Source organism: Oratosquilla oratoria, unplaced genomic scaffold (assembly GCF_046742065.1).
Source record: "Oratosquilla oratoria isolate Oo_2021 unplaced genomic scaffold, ASM4674206v1 SCAFFOLD55, whole genome shotgun sequence".
NCBI classification, from domain to species: domain Eukaryota; kingdom Metazoa; phylum Arthropoda; class Malacostraca; order Stomatopoda; family Squillidae; genus Oratosquilla; species Oratosquilla oratoria.
This window is the reverse complement of record NW_027467719.1, coordinates 704,163-710,702: the sequence shown is the minus strand read 5'-3', so window position 1 is coordinate 710,702 and position 6,540 is coordinate 704,163. Positions and strand designations below refer to the sequence as shown.

The 6,540-nt window shown below is 38.0% G+C and overlaps 1 long non-coding RNA gene across 1 annotated transcript in view; it reads left to right on the top strand.

Moving 5' to 3' along the window:
* LOC143023683 (uncharacterized) overlaps positions 1-6,338 on the top strand; it is a 754,159-nt gene extending 747,821 nt beyond the window's left edge. Inside the window, exon 3 of the long non-coding RNA XR_012966193.1 lies at positions 5,864-6,338. This is a non-coding gene — a long non-coding RNA (uncharacterized LOC143023683). The remainder of the gene's footprint in view (positions 1-5,863) is intronic.
* The last annotated feature ends 202 nt before the right edge of the window (positions 6,339-6,540 follow it).

Sequence of the window (6,540 nt, the reverse complement as noted above, 5' to 3'; positions counted from 1 at the left end):
TTTGATTGAAGTTCTATCTCTTGGTTTGGTCTTGATGAGGTGCGGTGTAGAGTTGACCGGTTCTTCTATGTCGCTGTAGATATCTGTCTACAGAGACTATGGTAGCGTACTGCCACCAGGTGGTTCAAAATCGAATGGGTTCGATTTCACCACCGATTCTAAGATTGATGCATTGCTGCGATCTTAGAATTCTGACTGTCGTCTCGAAGGGAGTGGGTGGTTGTGCGCCTGTGGGTAGACGTGTTGCTTGCTTGAAGTGATGAGCTAGCTTTCTGATGCGGTTGATGAGAAGTAGACGATCTCGGTCGTCTGAGCTGCAGGCGCGGCTGATCTGAATAGAATCAAGTGGCTTGAAGGAAGATATGAGAAGTCGAAGATAGACGGTTTCTTCTTCGTTGCTCCTTCTGAATGTTCTGAATGGTAGGCGTGGCTTGAATGTATTCGGCCTTCTGTGGTAGGCATGTGTGAAACCAGTGTTTCGTGGTATAAGGTAGGCTTGTATCTTCGGAGGTTGGAATAGAGTACCGCTCGCCAGTTGGATTGGTTGTGTAACCTTTGTAGTATGGCTGATGACGGCGCTTCTATTCAGGACGTGGGCGAACCGCTGCTGCCGCCAGTTGTATCCCTGGTGGATATTGTTAGGTATATTATATCTATGTTAGTTTATGCGTAATACACTAGGGCAGTTATAATAAAAGGATTTATGATACGTTAGTCTGGTGACACTAGGCATCTATACTTGTTTGTCTTCAAATGTGCTGTGTTAGGGGTGCATGTCGTGGGAAATGCAAGGTAAGCAAGAGGAAGTCTCGCTCTGTTGCAAGCATGTGGATCACGTGCGTGGTGGGTGATGATTAATAATGGTAAAGGATACATATATATATATATATATATATATATATATTATATATATATATATTATACATATATATGTATATATATATGTATATATTATATACATATATATAATATATATACATTATATACATATATATATATATATATGTACATATTATATACATATATATATAGAATATATATATATAATATATATATATATACATATATATATATATATATACTCTTCCCTCGATTTAAGTACGCTCCATATGCGAATTTTCGCTATAACGAACAAATTTTTTTCCCCAAAAAACGAAATACGAACTAAAAATTCGCCATAACGAATAAAATCCTGTTGAAAGAAATTACTGTATTTTTAAATCATAAGTATTAAAAAAGAAAATTATGTTTACATCATAAAAAAAACAACAACTGCCATATGTCCAGGTAAAAAAAAAATAAAAATAAAAGTGAAAATAGATAAGTTCGTATTGAGAAAGAACCAACCGCCCAGTTTTTTATTGTTTTTAAAACAACGACGTGTAATGCTCGGTCTACTCATTCGGTCTCGGTTAATTGTGGATTATTAGCATTATTTCAAGTGACATTGTGCCTCTTAAGCGTTATTATCGACTTTGCATATTAATATTTTAAGTGTCTGTATGTAATTAGCAGAGAACAGTATTCAAGATTATGCATATGTAATGTTGTGATGACTTTATAGGGACATGAAATTTGTAAGAACCTATCTCGCATAATATAATGAGTTTATATGGGAAAAAGTGCTCGTTTTATGTTTATTCGATATACGAACGGTTTTTCAAGAACGTAACTAGTTCGTAAATTGAGGGAGGAGTGTATGTATATATATATATATATATATATATATATATATATATATATATATATATATATATATATACACACTGAGTTAAACACCACAGCATTGTCGCAATTATTTATCTTCCTAATATTTTCAATTCTTCTCACTATAGTTCTGACATTGGGAAGGTGATCGAAAATCAATTGTCCAAAGTTCTCGATTTTCGATCACCCTCCTAAAGTCAGGACTATAGTGAGAAGAATTGAAAATATTAGGAAGAAGATAAATAATTGTGACAATGCTGTGGTGTTTAACTCAGTGTGTATCAAGGAGAACCTGCGCCCTAAGTATACGATATATATATATATATATATATATATATATATATATATATATACATATATATATATATACACATATATTATATATATACATATATTATTATATATATACCTAACCTTACCTAACCTAACCTAACCTAACATATATATTATACGAGGTCCATTCAAAAAGTATCCGACCTTGGTCCATAAAAGGAAAAATAATTTACCATTCAGGAATCCATTTTTGTAGCAGTTGACGGCACCCTTACTGCGCATGCGTGGAGATTTTAAAAGATGTAGTGCGCGCCAGTTACCACCTGTTAAGGCTAGAGTGCAGTCATCCAGTACGTACTCGTCGGATTATCGTCCTTACGCAACATGTCGGAGGGCATCGAGCAGCGCTATTGCATTAAGTTCTGCCACAAGCTTGGTGATATGCAAGTGCAAACTATCCAGAAGATTCAGCAAGCCTTTGGCGATGAAGCCATGGGAATAACACAGATAAAGGAGTGGTATAACCGCTTCAAGCAAGGACAAACCTCAGTTGAGAGCAAGCCACGGTCTGGCAGGCCATCCACCAGCAGAAACGAAGAATTCATTTCGAATGTTCGTCGAATAGTGGAGGACGACCGTCGTATAACCATCAACGAGATTGTCGGAGAAGTAGGAATAAGCACAGGATCAGTTCATACAACTTTAACCGAAGATTTGGCCATGCGACGAGTGTCTGCAAAATTTGTTCCAAAGTTGCTGGTGGAACAGCAGAAACAACTCCGCCTGGAAATTGCACAAGACCTGCTTGACTGTGCTAACAGTGATTCTGACTTCATGAAGACCATCATTACAGGTGATGAGACATGGGTGTATAGATACGACCCGGAAACAAAATTTCAGTCATCACAATGGAAGCATCAGACATCACCAAGACCAAAAAAAGCACGACAGGTTCGGAGCAACGTCAAGGAAATGTTGACATGTTTTTTTTTACTCCAGTGGTATTGTGCATCAGGAATATGCACGAGCAGGACAAACAATTGATAAGGAGTATTATCTGGAAGTTATGCGACACCTTCGCGGTGCTGTGCGACGAAAACGACCGCAAATGTGGGCTGCGCGCAACCATGACAATGCACCTGCTCATTCTGCCCACCTGATCTAAGCTTACCTGGCCAAAAACAATACTCCACATGTTCGGCACCCTCCCTACTCTCCAGACGTGGCACCTTGTGACTTCTGGCTCTTCCCTGAACTGAAAACAACCCTTAAAGGGAAGCGCTTTGAGTCTAGAGAGGAAATTATGAGAAAAACGACGGCAGAGCTCTACAACATTCCAATTTCGGCATTCCAGAGATGTTACCAGCAGTGGCAGCACCGCTGGGAGAAGTGTGTGCACTCCCAAGGGGAGTACTTTGAAGGTGATTGAATAAAAGTTTTGAAATGTACACAAATCTTTTCTTTATAGACCAAGGTCGGATATTTTTTGAATGGACCTCGTGTATATATATATATATATATATATATATATATATAAATGTATATATGTATATGTATATATATATGAAAGAATATCAAAGTACAGTAGAGGTGTCTGTGCCTTGTACCCTATCCTAAAAGATATAAATGTACCTACGGAGGCAAAGAAAAATATTTTTGAATCAGTTTTGGTACCAATTTTAATGTATGCTGCTAAAAGCTGGACATTAACATCAAGAGACTGGAACAGAATTCAGTCGGCAGAAATGAAAACGTTGAGAGCAGTAGTAAATAAAACCAAAAGAGATCGAATTAGAAATGATAAAATAAGAGAAATGATTGGAGTAAAATCAACTAGAAGCAAAATAGAAAAGGCACAATTAAGGTGGCTTGGGCACGTGGAGAGAATGGATGAAGAGAGAATTGCAAAGAAAAGATGGAACTGGAGACCAGAAGGTAGCAGATCTAGAGGTAGACCGAAGAAAAGATGGAAAGATGGCGTTCAAGAAATCCTAGAGGCAAATGGATTAGGAAAAATAGAGGATTTGAGAGAAGAGAGAAGCTTTGAGAGGACAATCTGGAGAAGTGTGCTGGCCCGACTGACAGGCTGTAAGCCTACCTGGGAGCAGAAGTAAGAAGTAATATATATATGTATATATACATATATGTATATGTATATATATGTATGTATATGTATATATATGTATATATATGTATATATATATATATATGTGTGTGTGTGTGTGTGTGTGTGTTGGCGTGGTGTGTTGTATAACATATCGTACATTGTACTGGTGTGTTTTTTATTTGGGGAATTATATGTTTCCCCCTCTTTATAAAATTGTCATATGTTGTGTTGTTTATTGTTTTATTTATTGTAATTATGTGTACATTATGTATATTTGTAATTATATTGGATATCGCAAATGCGATGCGCGTCTTTTGGCGCCAACTGGAGCTTGGCGTGAGTTCTGAGCAAGCTCTCGTTGTAAACACACGCATAGTTGTCTGTATCAGAAAAATACATTGTGTACCCGCAGTTTTGACTATCATTAGTGGCTACCCAATACATTATGGTGGCAGCGTAAAAACAATCTTTTCGGTGATTTTTTTCATTGTGAACGTTCTGAAAAGACTTTAAACCGCAGCGCTGGACTATAGCCGATCATACTAGTGCATATTTGTGTCCGTTCTTTTCTCCTATTTTCATTCCGCAGGCTACAGGATTTGCTTATTTGAGAGAAGTAATAGTGCTTTCTCACTTTGGACCAGTGACTTTTTATTTAAAAGGCGGTGTTCAGGAACATTGTGGTTGCATAGAGCGCCAAGTGATTTTATTGGGAGACGTTTCCCCCGTGAATCTTCGTGTTCGGCCTTCTTTTGGACTGATATCGCCGTCTGCTTTTGCGGGACGATCTTCTATGGTCGCTGTGTGGATTGCAGTTGAATTGGTAATTGGATGAGGACGAATTCGTGTTTGGAGTCCAAGAAATTCTCGGTCGGCGTCCCAGCCGGTCCTTGTGTATTCGCCGGCTCATGCGCCGCGTCCGAAGACATTAGCTACCTTCGTTACTTACCAGTATTGTATATTTCCTTGCCTTAGGCATACCTGTATTGTCCTTTTTGAGATTTTGTGGACATATTGTTGTATATACATATATTTCATATCTACCGGTCGTGCCTTGGGCTGCCATTTTTATGACGTCACTACTTGTTTACTTTTTGAAATGTTACCCCTCAGTGACGTCTTGTGTACACTTACGCATCAGTGCATTATATATATATTTTTACGTAAATTTTGCTAATAACGGTCTTACTATAATTGTTTTTCTTCATTATTGATATGTGTATTGCATTGTTTCTGTGTTTCAATGCTTCTGTTTGTGTGAATTATATCATTATCTTACGTTCGTGTCCCATGTCTATGTGATTTCTCTATATTATTATTATTATTTTTTTTTTTACATTATTTCATGCTTTGTGCAAGTCTGTTATATTTCCATTATTTCTTGCTCAGTGTCGGTGTTTTCTATTTAATGCTCTATGTTATTACACAGTGGGTTACAGTTGTCAAATCCTATCATGTCTAAGTCAAAGTCTAAGTCAAAAAACTCTTCTGAGACAATGGGGCACACATTGACATTATTGCATCAAGAACCGTCGGTTATGAAATTCTCTGGTCAAGATTCCCATTATAAGGCGATTGATTTTATCCGCCAATGTGAGAATTCAATTGTATACTCTAATGTTTCGACGGGGCCTGAAAAGATCTCCTTTGTGAGGTCCCAGCTTGTGCCAAATTCTCTGGCATGGGAGTTACTTTCTGCGTCGTGTTTAGATCCCAAATCTCTGGATTATAATTATGACATCTTTAGGTCTAACTTCCTTAAACTTTTTTTTTCAGATACCCCTGGTGGTGGTTCGTTCCATTGGTGTTTCAAACTGGCTGATACTCTCGTATCCCGACTGTGCACTCTTGATTATAGACGGGCGCAAGCTCAGGCCAGTATAATTGTTGTTGATGCTTTAGATTCACTTTCACATTCAGATTGAGTAGATAATGGTAATATCACTTTAGATAGATTTCGTCTTATTTTGGAATTTTTTATGTATATTCTTTTTTTGGTGCCTTCTGAGAGAAGAGCTGCATCTTCTCTCAAGTATACGACTGATGAGACTCTATTGTCTTTTGCGACAAAGCTTTCCTGTAAACTAGGGGAAGTGCCTTCTAGTTCTTTGTGTATTAGCAATGCTCATCAACATGCCCATGTCCCTTGTTCTCCTCAGCCCTCTCAGTCTACAGTTCCTACTCATAGTTCCCCTCAATCTACAGTTACCCCCCCTCCCCTGTTATGTACCTTTTGTAACAGGTCTGGTCATTCCAGCGAATTTTGTTACCGCCGTCGGCGCAGGTACACAAGTCAAGACTGTCCCCTGTTCGCAGGAGTGTACCTACTGTTCTAATATGTCGCATGACCTTTCTAGAGTAGAACCTCAAGGTAGACTCAATTATTGCCATATCCATGGTCATTGTAAACACTCGACTGATCGATGTTTCAAGGTTTTGAAACTTAAGGTTGA